We start from the raw sequence: 21923 nt of genomic DNA, 5'->3' as shown, positions 1-21923 counted from the left end.
TCTCTTAAACTGCTTTCCCATCAATATTCGATCGGGCGGATGGTAGCAAAGCTGCATCCCTGGATCTGGCTACAGCTGGTTGCATGAGGGAAAAAAGGATTACTATTATTGTTGGGTGTGCAAACATAAAATAACCACAGAAAGAAAAAAAAGAAAGCTGGCTGGTAAATACCACCGCGAGGGGCATAACGCCTGCCGGCTCTTGAAGAGAAAAGGTACAATACAAAGAAAAAGGGTCAAAACCACGATATGATTATGAAGAACGCCCTACTGAGGGACTCTGGATTAATTTCGACCGTCCACCCAATGCAAGTCCACCCCCCCCCCTCATTGTGAGGGAAGGTGTCGTCATTAATGAAAATGAATTTTGTATTCAGTAATTTGTGGTGTTAAGAGCACTGCTGCAAGGAAACTAGGTGTAGTTTAGAGGAGTCCCTTCGTTGGGCTGATGTTAAGAGGAAAGGTGGTAGACAAAACCAAAGACGTCCATAACGTATAAAGTGAGCGACTTCATCTTCACGGAGGTCTGAAGGGTTTGTGCATCACGACGCATATCAGAAAATTGGTCTCCAGGAAACGCTGTTTCTACTAGATATCGTTCGTCTGTTTACTAGCTGTGACAGCTGTAGTGCATGCGAAGTCACCAGGGAAATTTTGGAGACATTAGGAATACCCTACGGTCGATACATAAATATCTGTAAGAGTAAGAGTTATATAGGCTCTACAAACTCTCCTTGTTACCGTACTGCCAATTTGTTATGGACTTTTGACGGTGTCTTGTATTTTTATCATTTTTTTCATTATTTTCTTTACCTATGATTTTAGAATAGCCGGCCTTACCTACAGCGAAGCTTCCCATTTTTCACTTTAAAAAAATAGAAGAAGCAGAAGTATTGAAGAATCGAATAAAACATTCAAACGAGTTCGTGCGCTCTTGGAGAAGTCATAACAGATGTGCTTTCATTTTCGTTGTCCTGATTAAATGTTAATTCTTGCCACCGTGAACAAGAAGCAAGCACCATTACCGTCGAAAATCTTAGTGAGTTGCTTCATCAAATTTGACTTTCTTTGTTCAGGTTTTTCTTTATTTTTAGAGACACTGAAAGAACGACGTGGCTGATTTAAACCTATAGTAGTTATCCCGATATCCTAAGGAATGTGAAAGGGATGTCCTTCTAAAACGATAACGCATCTGCATGCCCATTAGGGCCATACCCCGAGCTAGCAGTGTGGATTTTTGCATTCTGGCTGGCACACAATATTTAATTAGTGTTACTGCTGAACTGCGCCAGCACAGCCGTAGCCTGGCTGTCAGCATTACCTTTTTAACTAAATATTTATTTTTTTAGTTTATTTACTTATTTATTTATGCGAATTGCATTCTTTGCCTACTACAGCCGTTTCGAGCATCTATCTATCTATCTATCTATCTATCTATCTATCTATCTATCTATCTATCTATCTATCTATCTATCTATCTATCTATCTATCTATCTATCTATCTATCTATCTATCTATCTATCTATCTATCTATCTATCTATCTAATCTATCTATCTACTATCTATCTATCTATCTATCTATCTATCTATCTATCTATCTATCTATCTATCTATCTATCTATCTAGACCCAGTGGCCCATGTTGTCTATCCGCTTGTGCCTCTAGGTATTCGTTCGGGGTCGTGATGTCTTCGTGATAGTTGCCCTTCATCGTCATTCTACCTTTTTCATCCGGCTCTCGTCATGCCATGGTCACCACGCCATCTTCATCACACAATCGTCTTCACGCTGTGGTTTTATCATCGTCATCACTTCAGTAGCGTCATCTCATTGACGTCATTCAATGGTCGTTATACCATCTTCGTCGTCCCATTAACGTAAACCTTTTTTTCTTCCTTATATTTTAATCATACTTTCGTCATTCAGTCGTGATCATACCGCCCTTGTCATGCCGACATCGTAAGACATTCGCTATCATGCCTCCATTGTCAGACCGTCGCCATAATGCCTTCCTGGTCGTGGCATCGTCGACGTTGCACATTCGTCATATCACCCTTGTCATGCCGTCGTCATCGCGCCATCGTCGTGATACAGCTTTCGTGACACAATCATCGTCACGCCATTGTTATCATACACTTGTATTCCTCCCATTGTCCTCACGCTGTTGTCATGCCATCGTTCTCCCTGCATCATCGTTATAAAGTAGTCGCCGCGTCTACCATCGTCGGGATGACGCCATAGCCTTTCCGTCATCATCATTGTAGGTTCAAGATACGGCTCTCGTTACGCCGTGATCGTCGTACCGTTGTCATGATTCCATCGTCGTCATGCTATCGTTTTGCCGTCACCACTTCAGTATCGATCACTCCATTGTCGCCATGCCGTCGTCGTCATACCACCTTCATCAATCCATCGACGTCATTCCTTTTTCATCATTCTATCATAATCATGATGTCGTCATTCAATTGTGATTAGCCCTCTATTGTCATGCTATTGTCGTCATTTCTTTGCTGTCACACAAATGTAGTCATGCCGTCGTCGTCATGCCATCTTGGTCGTTCAATCGTCGTCAAACTCGCCCCTTCATCCGGCTGTCCTCATACTGTCGACGTCACGCCATACAGCTGTCGTTAACTCCTTATCCTCAAGTCGTCGTCTTCATGTTGTCATCGCTATGCCCTATTCCTAACTTTGCAATCGAGATCTCGTTGTTTTCATGCCTTGGTCGTAATACGCCTTTGTCGTTCTGTCAACATAATTCCTTCTTCATTAATCCACCATCACTGCGTCGGTGCCATATAGTCGTCGTCATGCCTTATCAAGCCAGTGGCATAGCGAAGTGGGACGATATTGCAGCAAGCGCCATATGGCCGAAGCAACAAAAGTCTCATAATTACAACTAGACATGTGAAATTAAAGTGACTTCAGGAATATGGTCTCTCGATAAATTGCTCGACTGCTATCCGCATACCATGGACAGTAACTGTGCCATTAGTTCTGCCGTAGCTTATCTATTACGGCGAAGCTGTATATGGCTAAGGTTCCCTGCATTTTTGTTCTCCGTGAACGAAAACCATCATCATCAATCGCTCTTATCCCCGCAAGCATTCATGTTCCCGTGAGCAAGCAAAAATGCAATGGCTCCTAGCCCCGTAAGGCAGAGGCTATAAGCACTCAGCACACTACAGCGAACAGTGCTTAAATTCTTTCTAACCACGCATACAACATCCAGAACAGCATGTCGAAAACTTTCGTCATCAATGGCTCATACCCGCGTGAACAATGGCTCATACCCCCGTAAGCAAGCAAAATCGTAGTCCCGGAAGGTTCATGGCTGCTCACTTTGCGTGAATTAGCTGCGATGACACTACCTCTGTTTTTCTTCTTTTTATTGTGGGTGATTCCGATGTAGATGTGTCGGTACCGAAAAGGGAGCGGTTTACGCGTTCCATGTTGCAGACATATCCCTTGCGATGCCACACCGATCCGACCCAACCAACCACTCAGCGGCGTACGTGCATCGATTTGAAATTATCAACGAATGTGATTGCAGTTTCGAGTGAAATAATGCCCACCCATCAAAGTATTAAATGAGTGTGCGTGCCCTTCGTCACGACGACCACCCATAAAGACAATAAATGAGTTTGTACTTTTGTTCAGCATTATGCGTCAACTCCGTATTTGTGCTAAACTGCTTCGCCGGTCAACCACTTTCATTAAGTGGAATGGCTTACGACCTTTTCTTGATTTGTTTATTTATGTATTTATTTACTTATTCAACAAAAGCGGCTAAAGATATTGGCTGTAGGGAACCGCGAAGAGAGCATCCATTCACTACGACTCCAGGTGCGCCATACCTGCTGCAAAGGCTCAGCTAATGCTTTAAAACAAAAAAGGAAAAGTAATCCGTTGTTGGAATGTGAGTCTCTTGCTAGTGATTTAAGTGTAGAAAGTTTGCCTTTTACATAGTCTACAACATTGCACTGAATTTTTTGCAGCTTACATTTCAGCAGTACGACCGCGGCATTGTCGTTTCACGTGCACCTATCGCAGTGACTGCGCTTTTCGTGTTTGGAGTACTCAGTGCAAGATGAAATTATTCATGGCGCACCACTACGATGAAAGTGAAGTAAAACAAACTAAAAAGTGTTTTGTGGAACATTTTTAGCCTTTAAACCCGTTAATCTGTCAAAAGAATTGATCGCTCTCCCGTAATCGATAGTAGATGTAAGCATGAAACGGCAACAGGCAAATAAGATAGGTTGGAGATAATACTAGCCACAATCTTAAAACGGAATGTAGTGCGTGTTTGCAAACGGCAGACCCCACCACACCCCACAACAACACACCGCATCACCCCGCACACCACCATATCACTGTAAACGAAAATAAACCCACCTGGGAGTTTTTAACAGGTGATGTGCCCTAAAACCTCCCCTCCTGAAATACTTACTCCGATGTATCGGAGCAAAACAGCGCCATTCCCTCGTTTCACTCCGCTGGCTGGCTGCGGGAGTATTAAGGCGACATGACGCGATTTTACTCCGCTTCAAAATCTTGTTCTCCCGTGAAACTCCGACAGGGAGTTTTAAAAAACTCCCCTCCGCCGAAACTGGTTGGTCACGTGGCGCTTCCCATGAGGCTGTGCGCCTTGCCAGCGACAGGGCGCGTTCGGCGGAGCCGGCAGTGCTCATGGCTGACGGTTTGTTTACATCTGTGAAGTGTCGTTCCGTGACAGCGTTTCGTCAATTTGTTTCCAGTATTTCCTTCCAGAAGGTGTTATAGGCATGTCTGAAGCTCACTGTAGCTCAGCTTCAAGTACGTTAGCACTGATCACTTTGCTGACAACGATGAATGCAAGAGCAACGTTTTCAAGTGCGGAAAAAGGCTTAGATATAGTTCGAAGCTGCTCACTGGCTCGTGATGTAGGCTCAGGTTCTGACTGTGTTTTCGTGCTGCGTGACCCTGGCTTGTGTTCTTCAGTACGTGAAATGCGACTTGGATGTCCTTGTGAATACACGGTGACAACGTCCGGTGTAATGTTTGAAAGGACCGGGTAGCAGTGGCAACAGCAGCCACTGTTCGAGCGACGACATCCATGCTAGTCGCGCACGAATGGCGTACCCCAAGTTCGTTGCGGTGCTGTGTTGCCAGTGAGAAAGACCGGAGTGCAAGCAACTGTGTTTATGTATCTGTGAACGGATATCCTCGCCCGAAGAAAAAACGGTAGGACATAAGTATGCGTACTGTAAATAAAGCTTCTTAATGAGCGATGTGAATCGAATTGTTAACGCGCATATAGGTTTTGGTCACGTCGTTGCTTCCGATATTGCATTAAGAGGAAGCTTTAGCTCGGGTGCTCCTATCTAAATACATGTAAAAGGAGAACTCGTTTTTCTTGGCAACCACAGCACCAAATTTGACGGGGTTTGTTGCATTTAAAAGAAAAACTTAGAATCTAGTGACTGTTGGTTTCGAATTTTCGATTTAGGTCGTCAATGTTTTAGTAAAAATTAGCAAAAATTGCAAATTTTCAGAAAACGAAACTATCAAGTTTACAACTCAGTAACTCAGCAAGAATAGGTGATATCGCAATTCTGTGACTAGTACCTAATAGCACATCTAAAGCGGACAAACTGGACATCTTATACATGAATCTCAAAAAATGTATTATTATGTAATTACAACCTTTCCAGAACCCTCGTAAACAACGTAACAAACTCACGTAGGATGTAAAATGACGTATGAAATTTGTCCGCTTTGAATGATCTAATGGATGCCGTTTACAAAACCGCGATATCTGTTCTTGATGCAAAGCTATTAGTTTGTAAACTTCGTGCTTCTATTTTTTTCAAACTTCTGAATTTTTGTAAATCTCTTTAACAAAATTGAAGCCCTAAATCAAAATTCCGCTGCCAACAGTCACTAGAATTTAACTTTGTCTCTCAAAAGCAACAAATTTCATTAAAATCGGTCAAGGGGTTATCTCAGAAAAACGTTTTTGCGTTTTTACATGTATTTGAATAGGCCGCGTCGGAGTTGCGCCCGAGCTAAAGCTTCCTCTTAACATTACACTCTATCCGAGACACTGATTTAGACGCATGCCTGCTGGCTCCGAGTTTAAGGATTCACTCGACAGATCAGCAATGTTGCTCCTTTTCACAAACGAGACAGATTGCTTGGACGCAGAACAAGTAGTGCGGTGTATAAAATGTATGACTGCGTATTTTTTGGTGTTACGTCGGCTGCTGCGGGTCATGCTCACACGTAATAATTTCTTGCTACGCTACCACTATATCGCAAAAATTTAATTTTGCTATGAAGCACACGCGCTTACATTTTACTTGCTTACTGTGACTAACGCACTACTTTTTGGCCGCGAACGCCGGCAGTGTGCGAAGTCGCTTCAGCACTCACAGAATGGCATGATAATTTTGAAAAATTACGCCATTAATTTTTTTTCTCTCACTATTCTGAATTAACAGTTTTGTGTTGATTAAGGTATTCTGTTAATTTCAGCGAGGCAGATCTCGTATGAACGAGCATGTGATTCGTAATTCTGAAAACAGCACAGCTGCTCCCTAGGTGGTTTCGAGGCACACAGTATCGTGGCTATATATACTGGCACCGTTGCTTCTTGAGTATCGCGTGTACGTAGGATGTCTATCAAATTTCTGCATTGGGTATTTCTGAAATGTTTATGTATGTCATGATATATGTGCTTTCATTGACTTGTTTCGTCGAATTTGACGCGGTCTCGTGTGCGTATTTCGAAATTTGACCAGCAGCCTCTGCATGTAAGGATGTTCACGCAAACTCACGCGATGCCTCATTTTATACTCCCGTTGCACCTCGAAAAAACTACGTCCATTGCAAAGCAAAAAATAAAGAAAAGGGAGAAAAATAAACTCCCATAATTCCACGCAAACATTCCGCTCGCACGGAGTAAAAATTCTACTCCGATCATACGGAGCATAATAAACTCCGAACCGGGGGGTCGCTAAAGGACAAGCGTTCTACTCCCACCTCGGAGTTATTTCCGTTTACAGTGTACTGTAGGCTGGTCTATATGGACGCTGCCCACCTAGAAGAAGAAAATCGCCTGAAGGATGCGCCACGAAGGCATTGTCATCTCTCGAGGCGACGCAGAACCGGCGCCGCGGAACTCACGGACCACTGGCGTTCAAATGAGCCAAGGCAACCCTATCTCAGTGCCATAGATGACAATGAAAGGTACGGTGGCCTGTACCTGCCTTTTGAACGTCACTATTGAAAATGACAAATAAAACTTCAGCGTACTAGAAGTTACTGATCGAGTTGTCGAGAGTTGTGAACAAACATTAGGAAGAACCCGGAAGCAATGTTTTTTGTAACTTGTTTGGGCAATAACTATTAGCGGCGAGAATTTGGAGTGGCGCCCTCTCGCAGGTGACGTCACGGCCAGGACGCCGCTTGCTCCGGCTCGTTCGGCTGCCGCACGCGCTCGTTCCCTACGTGTATGCGTGGGGTATGGGTGGCTCGAATCGTAATTATTCAAGCATATGTCGGCTTCTTTCTGCTGCCATGCGTGAACAACAATTTTTTCTTCAAAAGGGTTTGAGTCAATACAAGTTGTGGCTTGGATATCGCAAGCTATGTAGCATTGAAGGGGTCTACTGGTTTTGCAATGCATATATTCGTCGTGTCTGTCCATAAATTTTGCGTAAGAAGAATATCTGCAAATGCAACATGCGAAGTTGTGTATGATGCTTTGCTAAACACTTAACATTCCCTCAGTACTTAGCTATGAGAGACATTGCATTTTACGTGGAAGAAAAATATAGGTATTTGGTGTCGACATGTTATCCGTGTTAGAAAAATACTGCCCAGCGAAGCTGTCATCATGATTCTTATTTCTCTGGTGAGTTGTTCTAGTCAAATATGGCCACTTTATTATTGCGTAAAAGAAAGAGTTAGGTTGGCATTGCGTATGCAAATGTTTGCTGATACTTTCACCACTCTCTGAAACAGGCCCCCATAAAACGAATTGCTCATGGCTGCTAACACGACGGCGCGTCATGTAGAGTATTTGCATAGTTAATTCGCAAATAACATAATAACAATCACCTGAAAGAAAGGTGTCATGGTTAAGACCGAGAGTCAATCAATTGCAAGTGATGAAATGTTTCATGGTGGCCTTGGTAATTTTTATCGACAATATGACACGCCACGGTAGCAACCGACTGTCGTTATGGCGAGGCACGCATTGTTCGCGAAACCTATCAGTTCACTATAACTTAGAATTGAAACCATGACGCAGTTTTTTACAGCGCCAATAGCAATGCCTAAAGTATACTCGAGGTACTACAGCGCAGATCAGGCTGCCAAGAAAAGGGAAATTCAAGTACCTTCTGCCTCACCGTGTCTCGATCCAGCATTGTTACACAAACGAGAACTATTCGCTTCGTCAGCACATAAGAGAACCTCGCAACCCTTCATAAATAATACACCACAAGCCTTACATAGTTCACTTAATTTCTGACCTTCCACCGGAGAATTATATCTTCAATATGTCCCATACTTCTAATGAATGACGCTTCAGCTTCTTTCGGGCTGCAGCCATACGGCCCAAAAGGCATATTTCATTAAAACATTTGAGCCGAGCAGCCTGTGTCAGTTCGGCAAACAGATTCGTCATGTATATTCCTCAAGCAACAAATACCAGTAAATTGATTAAGTGATTTGAACATGTAGCGCGGAAAATCGAATATATGTTGGGACATTCCTCTTCGTATTCTGCAAACTGCTGTAAGCCTCAATTAGCTTTACTTCAAATTACCACCACTTCAAGACGTGAAGAACCGCCTAATTTTGAGAAGCAGTTAAAGAAGCAAGTGGTGCTGGTGGGATCTAAACTGCAGTGTTAGTAAAGTCCTCGTGTTACTGCCGAGCATTTCTGGGAAGAAATGCAAATATTCACTATTATACCATGAACAACTCGTCGTGAGCAAACCTCTTTTAGCTGATCAAAATCAAATTAACTGTTGTAGAAGTCATATACAGCCAGTCTTTGTGACGTACTTGTTGCAGCACGGCAGGTATGGTATCATAAATTATTTCTTCTATGCTATGTTGCTGCGGTTGTCGACTCTCGCATTAAAAACCTGCAGTGGGCTGGTATGTGCTCCTTCGGCTGGCGCTGTAGCATTGCCTTCGAGAACTGCATTGTCGTCTAAGAAATAAGCTCCTTGAATAAATTTTCGGGAACGAAGACGTCGCAAAAATATATTTGAGACGACCGCCATAAGTATACAAGCTGACGGAACGAGAGCGAACAAACGAAAACGCTGCAGAAAGCGCCGCCGGACACCGCCCGAACTGCAGCAGACCACAGGCGCGAGTCCATGCCCTGACGTCACGCGAGCGGCGCTCGCAGCGCCCCTGTAGTTCGTTCTCGGGGCTAATAGCGTATGTAATGCGGTCTTGTAGAGCGGCTTGGGGACCAGAGACCGCATTCTGTTAAGTTTTGACTGGTTACCCTGATGATCTCGTTTTGTTATCGCAACGATGCATGGATGTTCTCGTTTGAGTACACAAATGACGGCTCTGGCTTTTGGCTCAATGTCACTTGAAGGTCGCCGACAATGGCAGCTAAACGCATTTCATACATTTCATAACAACAATCTGACAGACCACAGTGACATGTCTCGCGACTTGCGTTGTTTTTGGTTTCCCGTCTACGTTGCATATACGATTTTACAGAGATATTTAGCATTTCGAACGTCAAAAAATCGCACACACGAAGGGGCCGACGGTACATTTTGCAGCAGTTCTCAAAAATAGCAAGTAAATTCTTACAATGTGAAACAGGCTTTATGGGCAAGTTGGCAACGACCATGAAATTGTTAACCTAATTGAGTTTGAATGTTGTTAAGCTCTTCTAGTTTTGATGTATCCAATTATTGGATCCCGTTCACCCGTTATTGTAGTGTATTCCTGCAATCCTTTGTATGCCCCTGAAGCTTGGACCACCACGGTTCGCAGTATTGAATAAAATGAATAAGTAAATAAGGTTAGTGATGATACATTTTCAAAAGCAACCACATATAAAACAGGGAAGAGTAAAGAGAACACGCGACACGCGACGGCTTTGGGAGCGTAACCTATCGGCGAATAGGCGTTTGTATTGTTACTTAAGAGTGCCATGGGCAGCCATATGTCAAGACCAACAGAAACAACCCAGCTGGACTGCGGGCCGAAGATAGCAAGCCTGATAGCTTCCGCAACATACAGCACGAATTTTACTGCTGACTCCCTCGCTCCGCCAATAAGCGTTCAGAATTCCTGAATGTGAGCAGTGTGAGCGTGAAACCAGTTGCAGCAGACCACTTAGGGCAATTTTACTATGAACTGATAGCATTCTTGTGGTCATTGCAGAAGTCGCATGCGACGCTGAGGACATCATCTCACTTATCAGTGCGCACAAATGGCGCGCAGCTGCGAGACGAGAATCGGTGCAGCTTTAATCTGACCACCATCGTAATTTTGCATAATGCGTCCTTCAGTATGACAACCGTTTCTAAGCATGAATTGTATGTTATAATTACAGAAATGTCGCGCTGAAACTATGTGCTTGATCGAAAATCTACCTAACAACAAAGCAACATTTGCGTTCCGCCTCATGGAGATGAAAGACAAAACCACTCTGCAGCAGACAGTTCTTAAAGAAGATCAAACGCAATATTTTACGTGTTTTCACAAAATCTTACCCTATGGTGTTGTAGTATTTGAATGTGTACTTAAAATTGTTTTTATCCAATAAGTTCAAAGATACTTGTCGCAGTGGTCGTCAAAACTTCACTTATGCTAAAGAAACGTACGCCAAAAAATGACACGCAAACCCAGCCGTCTTAAGAGTCCAGTTAAAAAAAAAGGAGCAAGTCCAAATTTTTAGTTTAATCTGTGCGGCCTTGTGTGATCACGAACGTCTTTGTCCAGAGAGGAAAATTCAAGAGTGATCAGACATCTCAAGTTGCTCTGTCGAGAGAAGGGCACGTACAAGCCTTCTCCAGGGTAAGCCGTGCGTAAATAAAAAGGACCGGAAAGAACGTCACGCTCCGAAGAAAAAAAAGCAACCAAAATTTGATAGACAGAGAAGACGAAGAAAAGAAAGACGGAACCATATGAATAAAAACAAAGAAAAAACACAGTGAAGTGTCGGATGGTGTAGAGGCGAGGAGTCGCTGTCAAACGACGCGGGCGTCGGTGGGGATGCAGTGAATCATCAATGCACAACGGCTCCATCGGAGCGAATGGAAATTCGCTGATTCGCGAAATATGGGATCTCCGGGGCTGAACTGTGGCCGCTACTCCGAGTGTGCTGCTTATTGACGAAGAGAGGGGGTGCACTTGACACCCGAAAATAAAAGTAAACTCGAACCTTTGGGAAAGTGCGACGAAAAGTAAGGAAACGGGGGTCACGCGTTGGTCGGCAGATAGAGCAAGAAAACGAACTAAACGGAACCAGAACAGGCGACAAGAGTAGCTGAGGGAGAGCGCGCCTAGGGAGGGGAAAAAAAGGAAGCTGTAATGCGGAGAAGAAACTATCTTTCGCCGCGCATGCAGTTCCCATTGTTCCCTGTCCTCATCGACCGTAATCGAAGAAAAAGGCGAAGCTACGAGGGAAGCCATAGAAAAGGGAGGGGTGAAGATTGAGGGGGAGAGGGGGAGAAGCCACTGGTTAGGCTTACGAAACCACTTTCAAGAGGAAGGGAGTCGGCTTTGTTTTGCTCCCGCTTTCTCCTGGTCCCACTCCTTCTTTCTCCCTCAGCGGGCGCAGCCTCTTGCACCACCGCTCTTTTTGTTTGTTCGAATTGCCCGCTCCTCCAAGAAGGCTTAGGGACCACCGCGAAATTCGCGTTCCAGCGAGGTTCGCGCGCCTCTTGCCGCGACCGCCGTCCCTACGCGCTTTTGCGAGTTGTTGGGCGTTGCTGAGACGGCACACGCCGGTTCAAGATTACGGACCGTTGGTGTTCGACGGGGCTTCTGGAGAGGCTAACGAAGGCGAGAAGAACGGCGGAGCGTAGCGGGTTCGCACTGGCGTCAAGCAAGAAGGCTGCCGGGTCAATTTGTGCCGTTTTATTGCTCAGCTTGGCTTCTCGGAATAAGAATGCAGCACCAGAATGGGAAGAAAAGCGGGAATGGGCCCAAAAGAAGAAACAAAGACAGAATAGACGACGCGCGAAGCTGTGCCCCTTTCTCCCCTCTTCTTTATCTGCGCAACTGGCTGTGATTAGATGTGAAGCTTCACGCGCACGCGACACTGCGTCAGGGTGGGTCGCACTGGCGGTGGTTTGCGTGCAGTTAACTCTTCTTGTGTGTTTCTGTCGCCAGTGGGTGCGCCTAATTTATTATCGCCTGATCGATAAGTCGGCTCCGTAGGTCGATGCCGTGGTCATTGAGTTAATACGAAGCGCGTCCATGGGTGCTTTCCTGCCGGGGGCGACCGTGCCGGCAATAACCGCAAGAGGGCGCGCACAAGAGCCGCAGTGACGTTACACTTGCTCTCTGCAGCTTCAGCAATACGGTCATAATTTTAGGCGTGATGCGTGTTTTCTTTTTCTTTTTTTTTTTAACGAAAGACCCCAGCTGTCCGGAAGCGCCGGATGTAAGTTCGTCACGTTTCGACCATGAGTCTGTCGACAAGGCTATAACCGATTGCAAATCGCACGCATCGGTTGGAAAATAAGCAGGCGAGAAATAAGCAACTGTATGTCACCCGAGACACAAAAGAGCAGGTGATTCTGCGCGTAAAAATTTCTATAACGTTGAATGTTTTGCTGTTCTGGTTGTAGCTGGTACTACGAAGTAATTTCAATAGCTCTGACACGGCGTGGCAGATGCTACATCTACACGTGCTAGTTATTGCTTTCACGCTCAGAGAAATGTTTCTCGGATACTGGAGTAGTGAGCAGAAGCTTGCAAAGAGCCGATGTACTAGATATTTTATAAAGGGCGGCATTAGCTGCCTCACCATTGAAAAGCGCGAAGGCATGCGTGCTTATGCCATTGGGGCAAACGCAAATGCACGGTGGCATAGCAGAGCGCATAAAGAAAAACAGATGAAACACAGAGAGATTAACGAGATTAACTGTCCGGTTGGCTATTCGACACAGGAAAGGAGGGGGGGGGGTAGAATGGGTGAGGAGCAACGGCCATGCGTGGTAGGAAATTAGGAAGGAAGGAGAAAAGCAGAAGGGGGGTGGGCAGGGAGGTCAACGAGAATAACGTCCGGTTGGCTACCGTACACCAGGGGAAATGGAAAGGGGAAAACAAAGTGGTAGGAAAGTGAAGCGAAAAGGCCAAAGCACAAGCGCTTAGTAACTTGCTGCAATCAGTGGAGCACACTTCCGCTACAAAGAATGAGCCTTTTGGGGCTTTCCAACAGGCGCACAGCAACACTGAGAACAATTCTAAGAATGTTCCCGCAATGACTTCGGCATCTCTGGTACCGAGGAGTCTGACGCGAGCTCTCTGGAAAGTAATTTAATAACAGTCGGGCGAATAGAGCTTTTTGTATCCTAGCCTAAAGCGGCTTCCTTCGGGCTAGGAAAGTAGCGTGACCTGGAGGACCTGAATAAAGTTTTTCTTACCATACCATAAACGAAAAAAGTTCTGTTGCGGTACTGTTGTGCGTATATGAAAGATGAACGGAGCGAAACGGTGGCCTTAGACTGAACTCTCTCTCGGACAGTGACACCTTGAATGTGCGTGCGTCTGGCGACAAGTCTTGCGCCTGCCATGATATTGTCACGTCGTAGTGACGGCGAAGAAAGGAGCAACACTGGGAAGGACGAAACTAGCGTTTTATTGGGCGAACTTGTGCCCTCAGAAACAGGCTACACTCAAAGAACCGCAGCGGCGTACACCGTCGGCGATAGTCGAAAATCTGATTTACCGGTCAAACGCGCCGGCTTTTTTTTTTTACTCGAGTCATCCAAGGTTCCAGAGTAATCGGTGGTGCCCGCCTGCCTTCCTGAAAGTTCTACACAATTCGTGTCTCACATGCAATCAGATTACACAAGCTTCGGTGACAATAGAACCATCGATAACATTCGAGGCACTTCCGATACATGCGGGTGCGTCCCGCGCTGAACGATAACAGTCGTTGTGACGGTGAAAAGCGCTCACCCGTAAACGATAAACAAGTCCACATCTCAATGCCCTCCTCTCAAAAAGCATCGTCCCGACGCTACAAACCTAACAGAAGAACGAAAAACAAAAGGAGCCTTATCAATGAAAGAAAGTGTAAACATAGTCCAAAAATATAAAGTCCAAAGCTCAGCTACGCAAAGTCCCAAAGTTCATTAGAGCTGGTAGAACGGCTCAAGTTGCACAACGTGGACTATTTCAGGTCGTGAGCGGTGCCTCGTTATTAGCGAAATACCACCTCATAGTCGAGTGCGTCAATGCGTCCGATGATCTTGTAGGCTCCAAAATAGCGGCGTAAAAGCTGCTCGCTAAGATCTCGTTGGCGTATTGGAGTCGACGTACAACGCCAGCATGTCAGTTAGGGTCTTATTCAGGCACTTCGTAAGAGAATTCGTCTGCGGGTGATAGGCAGTTGTCGTCCTGTGGCTTGTCTGGCTGTATTGCAGAATGGATTGAGTGAGCTGCGCTGACAGTTCCTCTGTCGAGGATGAGAGCTTCTAGGGCGCCATGTCGCAGCAGGATGTTCTCGACGAAGAACTTCGCCATTTCGGCTGGGCTACCTTTCGGCAGAGCTTTCATTTCAGCGAAGCGGGTGAGGTAGTCCATCGCCATGACGGTCCCCTTATTTCCGTTTGTTGACGTCGGAAATGGTCCCAACAAATCCATCCCGATCTGCTGAAATGGTCGGCAAGGAGGCTCGACCCGCTTCCGCTGGCTTTGTCGGTGGTGTCTTGCGTGGCTGACAGTCTCGGCATGTCTTGACGTAACGGACGACGTCGGCGCACAGGCGCGGCCAGTAATACCTTTCCTGTATCCTCGATAGCGTCCGGGAGAATCCGAGGTGCCCAGTTGTCGGATCGTCATGTAGGGCGTGCAGTACTTCTGGACGCAGTGCTGAGGGAATAACAAGAAGGTAGTTGGCGCGGACTGCTGAAAAGTTTTTCTATACGAGTTGGTTGTTTTGAAGCAAGAACGAAGACAATCATCACTTCAATTCCCTATGGACAGCGCCGGTGTTCCCTCCAAGTACTCGACGAGGCTTTTTATGTCCGGGCCTGCTCGTTGCTGTTCAGCGATGTCTTTCGCGCTTAATATGCCAATGAAGGCGTCGTCATCCTCGTCGCCTTGCGGCGGCGGGTCAATGGGCAGCGCGCGATAAGCACAAGTCATCAGAGTGTTTTAGTCCGGACTTGAAGGTACAGTGACGTCATATTCTTGCAGTCTGAGGCGCCGCCGCGCTAGGCGTCCTGAAGGATCCTTTAAATTCGCTAGTAAAAACAACGCGTGATCGTCACTAATGACTTTGAAGGGCCTGCCTAATTAAGAGCGGAATTTTGCTGTAGCCCGAATGATGGCAATGCATTCCTTTTCCGTCGTAGAATAATTGCCTTCCGCTTTTCACAGTGACTGGCTAGCGTGAGCTACCCGTTCAAATCCATTCTTTTTTCTGGACTAGGACGGCACCGAGGCCTAGGCTACTGGCGTCAGTGTGGATTTCTGTATCGGCGTCTTCGTCGAAGTGAGCAAGTACGTACGGTGGCGACTGCGTGCGTCGCTTGAGTTCTTGAAATGCGTTGGCCTGTGGCATTTCCCACTTGAACTCGACATTATATTTGGTTAGATGTGTCAGCGGCTCAGCGATGCGTGAAAAGTCCTTGACAAAGCGCCTTAAGTAGGCACACATGCCAAAGAGTCTACACACTGCCTTCTATGGGCTGCCGGAACTTTTCGATGGCAGCTCTCTTCTGCGGATCTGGGCGGACTCCAAATTTGCTGATGACGTGGCGCAGGCACAGAAGCTCATCGTAAGCGAAGCGGCGCTTTTCCGGCTTCAGAGTGAGCCCTGATGTCTTGATGGCCTGTACTACTGTCACAAGCCGCCTAAGGTGATCATGGAAATTTTCAGCGAACACGACGACGTCATCCAAGTGAACCAGAAAGGTGTGCCACTTCAATGCGGCCAACACCATGTCCATGACCCACTTTAACGTAGCAGACGCCGAGCACAGTCCGAATGACATGGCCTTGAACTCATAGAGGCCGTCTGGCGTGATGAAGGCGGTCTTTTCGCGATCGCTCTCATGGACTTCTACTTGCCAGTAGCCTGTCTTCAGATCCATCGAGGAGAAGTATTTAGCGTTGCAGAGCCGATCCAATGCGTCGTATTTCCGTGAAAGGGGGTATGCGTCCTTCGTGATCTCGTTTAGTCGACGATAATCGACGCAGAAACGCAGGGTTCCGCCCTTTTTCTTTACCAAGACTACAGGAGAAGCCCACGGGTTTTTCGACGGCTGGATTATATCGCCGTGTCGCATTTCGTAAATTTGTTGCCTTATAGCCTGACGTTCTCGCTTCTAAACTCGGTAAGGGCTCTGGCGGAGTGGTCGAGCGCACTCTTCGGTTATTATGCGATGATTTGGAACTGGTGTTCGTCGAATCCTCGATAACGTGGAAAAGCAGTCTTTGTATCGTCGTAGACGATTTCTGAGCTGTTGCTGCTTACTCACGGGGAGATTTGGATGTATGTCGAAATCTGGTTCGGGAACTATAGCCGGGGGGGGGGGGGGGTAAATGTGGCAGAATCCGAGAGGACAAACGCATTTCTGGTTTCTTCCATTTCCTCGATGATTGCGATCGTCATGCCGTTGTTGACGTGCTTGAACTCCTAGCTGAAGTTGGTCAGCATCACTTTCGCTTTTCCTCCATGCAGTCCAGCGATCCCTCTTGCGAAGTAAAATTCACGATCAAACAGTAGACGTTGATCATCCTCGATGACTCCTTCTAGGTCTGTGGATGTTTCGGTGCCGACGGAAATAACAATGCTGGAGCGAGGCAAGATGCTCCCTTGACCTTCGAGCCAACTCAAGGTGTGGTGACTACGACAGCTCTTTGGTGGTATCGCTTGGTCTTCCGACAGCGCTATCGATCGCGACTCCGATTTCAGGTCGATGATTGCGCCGTGTTGGTTGAGGAAGTCCGTGCCGAGAATGACGTCTCCTGAACGGGAGGAGGAGTAGATTTTAATGACGAGAAAGGAGGAGAGGTCGGCCTGGAGAGCGTGTCTCTAGCCTGCTACTCCTCACTGGGGAAAGGGGAAGTGGGAAATGCAGGGAAAGGTAGGTGGCGGGTGATTATGTTGTGGTACAATGAGATACTATATACACGTCCAATATGCGGATGCGCACTGTAGACGCAATACACGTAAGAGTACACAGTTGGAGGATAATGAAGGTGGCAGGGTAGGTCCGGCTATGAACCGTAATTCTTGCCGTGCAAATTCCCGTCGGCGTTATTAGGGGTCCTCCAGCTGTCTGGATGTGACGGCCTTCCCATGCAGCCTTAACTTTCTTTAACTGGGTGGCAAGGGGTCCATCTCCTCACGGAGTATTCGGCTCCTGTGTCCACTAAGGCGATGAATGCATGGCCATCGAAAAGCACGTCAATGTCGGTGGTTCTTTGTCTTGCGCTGCAGTCAGGTCTCGGCGTCAGATCATGGCTGCGTCGTGCTGACGAGTGGCTGGGACGTCGCGTCGTCAGGTTTTCGTTTATCTGCGTATTCTTTGCTTCTAGGCTTCGTAGGGATGGCCGTGTCTCGTGTATATATCGTCGAGATCGTCTTTTCGGCGTCTTCGTTGGCGGCGGAGGATCTCCGTCAGTTCGACGAACAGCAGCCGCACCTCCATCGGTTGCTGCTTTTAGTTTTCCGGATATGGGCTCGCAGATCGGCCTCGGGCTGGGCCAGTGTATGGTCGTCGTTGCGACGACAGGTAGCGGCCTGGTGACGTCGAACGGGATGGTCGTAGAGAACTCCACTGAGTGGCGGCGAGGTAGTCGGTGATGTCATGAGGGCGCTCCCCAAGCTGTGGACGCGGTGCGTTGACGGCGAACCGTCGCAGTCCCAATTCATGCTATGGGCATCGGCGGTACACATGGCTGGCTTCCCCGCAATGGTAGCAGAGCGGGTGGTAGTCGGTGGCGTACCAAATGTCTGTCTTCCTCGGGGCGTTTCGCTGCCCGACAGGTGGGCGGGGTAGCGGCATCTGGCGACGGAATCGCGGCGTCATAGGCCCCTGGTCCTCCTAGCCACCATAGCCCTGGTGCGGGCACGGAGGGGGAATCTGGCGGCGCGCGACGGCGACGTATGTCATAGGTTCCGGCTGGGGCTGTGGCGATGACGGTAGCAATTCAGTAACCGTGAGTGATCGCTGAACCTCTTCTTTGAAGATGTTGGCAATTGAGGCCACTTGAGGCTGCGACCTTGGGAAGGCTTCTGCAGTTCCTCGCGAACGACCGCTCTGATGGTCTCTCGCGTGTCGTCACTGCCGAGTGCTTCAACATCGGTGTGGTTCCGGCGGTTATATTGCCTTGTGCGCATATAGAGCGTGTTCTCAATGGTTGTTGCTTCGGAAAAAATTTCAGCAATAGTCCTGGGCGGGTTGCTTATCAATGCGGCGAATAGCTCTTGCTTTACCCCGTGCATGAGGAGCCGAATTTGCTTCTCCTCAGGCATATCCAAGTCAGCGTGACGGAACAGGCGTGTCATCTCCTCGGTGAAGATAGCTAAGTTCTCGTTGGGTAGTTGTATTCGGGCTTGTAGCATACTTTCAGCCCTTTCCTTGCGCACGACGCTCGTAAAGGTCCGCAGGAAGCCGAACAGAAGCATCGATAACATTCAAGTCACGTCCGATGCATGCGAGGGCGTCCCGCGCAGAGCAGTAACATTCGTTAGACGCTGAAAAGCGCTCACCCGTAAAAGATAAGCACGTCCACGTGTCAATATGTTGGTTTCTGCGACACGAGCATGTAGGATTCTTAAGTTGATATATCTCTGTAAGCAAATATTCTTAAATCTCAGTTACTCGCCTTTGTGTACGCAGTTACCCGAAATGCAAATAGCACCACTTTCTGGTCTCTCAATTTGGAAGCAAGAGCAGAAAGTCGTGATCTTAGAGCACTGATTTCAATTGCTTGTTACCGCTTTCATCGTTTAATAGATATGTGAGCCACTATAACAAGATTCATCACGGGAGAACCAATACTCATTATGAAAACTTTTTTAGGAAGGTTAATTTGTGCATCCTTGACTATGTTATAGAAAAAATCCTGTCCAATCTGAGCATTACATCTTGGCATATGTACGGTGTCACCGCCCTCACTAAGGAACTGCAGAAGAAGGTGGTGCCTATTTCCTCTTTAGGTAGTGATACAGGTTCCAACAAGTGATAATTAATCAAGTGATACAGGTTCCAACAGCGCAAAGCAGCGTCCGTCCCCTTGCGGTGTGCAAGCCTATATAAGTTAGTGTGTACAAAGTTCTGAATTCCTCTTTTCGCCCTCTGGAAAGCGCAATTAAGTGTGTCCGTTCTCAGCACAATTCTTCTGAGTGGAACCTTTCTGAGAGCAAATTTAGATGCAATATTCATTGAGTACTTTATTTGTAGAACTTGACACTTTCCGAAATCGAAAGATGAAAGCAGTTGCCGTCAACTGACTTTATGCAGCGAAGAACCTTTCGTTCGACTAATAATTGCATGAGCGAGAGAACGCTCTAATGAAATGCAAGAGGGCGAAAGGAGCTTCTCTGGGATGCAATAACGTGCTTTAAAAAAATAGTGAGCTGCCTCAAACGGCTCCTTTAACTCTGAACTCATTCACAACGATAGGAGCAGCTTTTTACAGTGGACACCATCATTTTCTCAAAAACAACGTTTCTTTCTCTCGATCGCCCAACGTCGTCTTCGTCCGTCACACTATTGCTCTCTGCGGCATCCAAAATACATTCAAAGTTTCAATCACACGCGGTGTCGGCGTGGCAAAGAAAACTAAGCACACATTGGCAAGCGCGAATATTGCGAGAAAGCTCAGTGGTTAGTACGTCTGACTCATTTCATTTTCATTTCATTTTATTTCAGCATTCTTTTTTTACAGCAGAAAAAGAATGCTATGGCAAGAACAAAAAGCTGCAAAATAGCAGCTTGACTAGGTCCTTGCCCCTTTTCTTGGCAACAGGCACGGATCCATACATACATTCGGAGTACATATAATATGCATATATACACACTCATACCAGAAAACTTCCGGTTAATTTGTCAATGAGAGAGAGAAAAAAAAAAAAAAAAGAAGTGCGCACATATTCACCAATAGAAAAAAAGACAAGTACATTTATAGCATTTTCTTGAAACATTGTTCTTTAAACATTGTTACATTCATTTTTCAGAAACTTGCCATGGTAATTCATACAATAAGGGTATAATTTAGTACAGCAACATGCTTTCGTACAAAGGATACTCAAGAAATATAAGCAAAATACTGTTATATAAGTAATTTTAATGAAAATGCTCAACCGTTTGTGTCACCGGTTCCACGCAAATGCATCGTATTCTGAAAGTTGTGCTGTCAACGTTCCCTTAGAAATATCATTTAGGGTTATATCAACACTCTGTAAGGTGTTTAGTAACTTCGGTACGCTATATTCTAATCTAGCAAAGCCATAATTTGTTCTTGAAACTGGCAGTAGCCAAGCATACTATTGCCTCATATTGTACGGTACATGTGTGGGGAAAGTTAATTTGCATATACCTAAGAAAAATTTGTTGTTGTATAGAAGGCTGTTTTTGCACTTTAAAACAAGGTTTGTTTCGTACGAGTGTTGTACGGGAAGCAGATTAAGGGAGCGAAATATTGCAGCTGTATTAGCATCGTAAGAGGCATTCACAATTTGCGAGCGGCTTTTTTCTGCAGGACTAGTAGTCTGTGAAGATTCGTTTGGGAAGTGGTTCCCCATACGAAATTGCAATAATTTATATGAGGAGAATGAAGGCTGTTGTAGATTAAAAGTTTAATTTTAGGGGGTAAAACATGCCACAGGGCTTGTGGCATAGTATGCCACAAGCCCTGGCCAAAGACGTTGAAACTTGGGCGACGTGATCACCCCACAATAAATGCTCATTAAAAACTACTCCTAGAGTCTTTACTGTTTTTACAAGCTCTACCCTCTCCGCACTAAGGTTTAACATTATGTTTCTATCAATTTTTTTCTCTGGTGGAGCAAACAGAATAGCTTTTGTTTTCGTGCTATTTATTTCCAACGAGTTAGTTTTACTCCATTTAAGTAAACTACTTCGGGTGTCATTTGCCAGGTTCCAAAGGTAAGCCAGACTAGTTGACTGGAAAAACAAACTGCTGTCGTCGGCATAAATTATGAAGCGTGTTTTTTTGCTTATATTAACGATGTCATTTATGTAGATGTTGAACAATGTTGGCCCAAGAACGCTGCCTTGCGGAACTACTTGCAACATTTTTTGAAGAGTTGATCGGTGGGATTTAATTGAGACGCACTGCTTTCTGTCTTAAATATGACAGTATAAGTGCTAATGGAGTGCCGCGAAACCCATAATGTCGTTATTTATCAAATAACATTAAATGGTTAATTTTATTCTTCCGACATCACATTGCCGTAGGCAGGGGTGTATCAAGGGGGAGGGAAAATAAAGACTACAGAGGAAACAGAAAACCAGCGAGGGCATGCTTAAATGTGAACACACTGAGTAATGCAGTCAGACAGGTTGTAGCCAAGAGCACAAATCAAGTTCGAACAACTACTCGTATAACAACGTCGTTGAAAACATCAAAAACAATGACAATGAAAGAGCGGTGCCTGAAACGGTTATAAAACACTGTGGTTGAGCTAATAACGATAAAAATTAATAGGGAATGGTTATAGAGAAGCACAGA

The sequence above is a fragment of the Dermacentor andersoni genome, chromosome 4 (assembly GCF_023375885.2).
Source record: "Dermacentor andersoni chromosome 4, qqDerAnde1_hic_scaffold, whole genome shotgun sequence".
Classification (NCBI taxonomy): domain Eukaryota; kingdom Metazoa; phylum Arthropoda; class Arachnida; order Ixodida; family Ixodidae; genus Dermacentor; species Dermacentor andersoni.
This window is presented reverse-complemented; position numbering follows the sequence as displayed.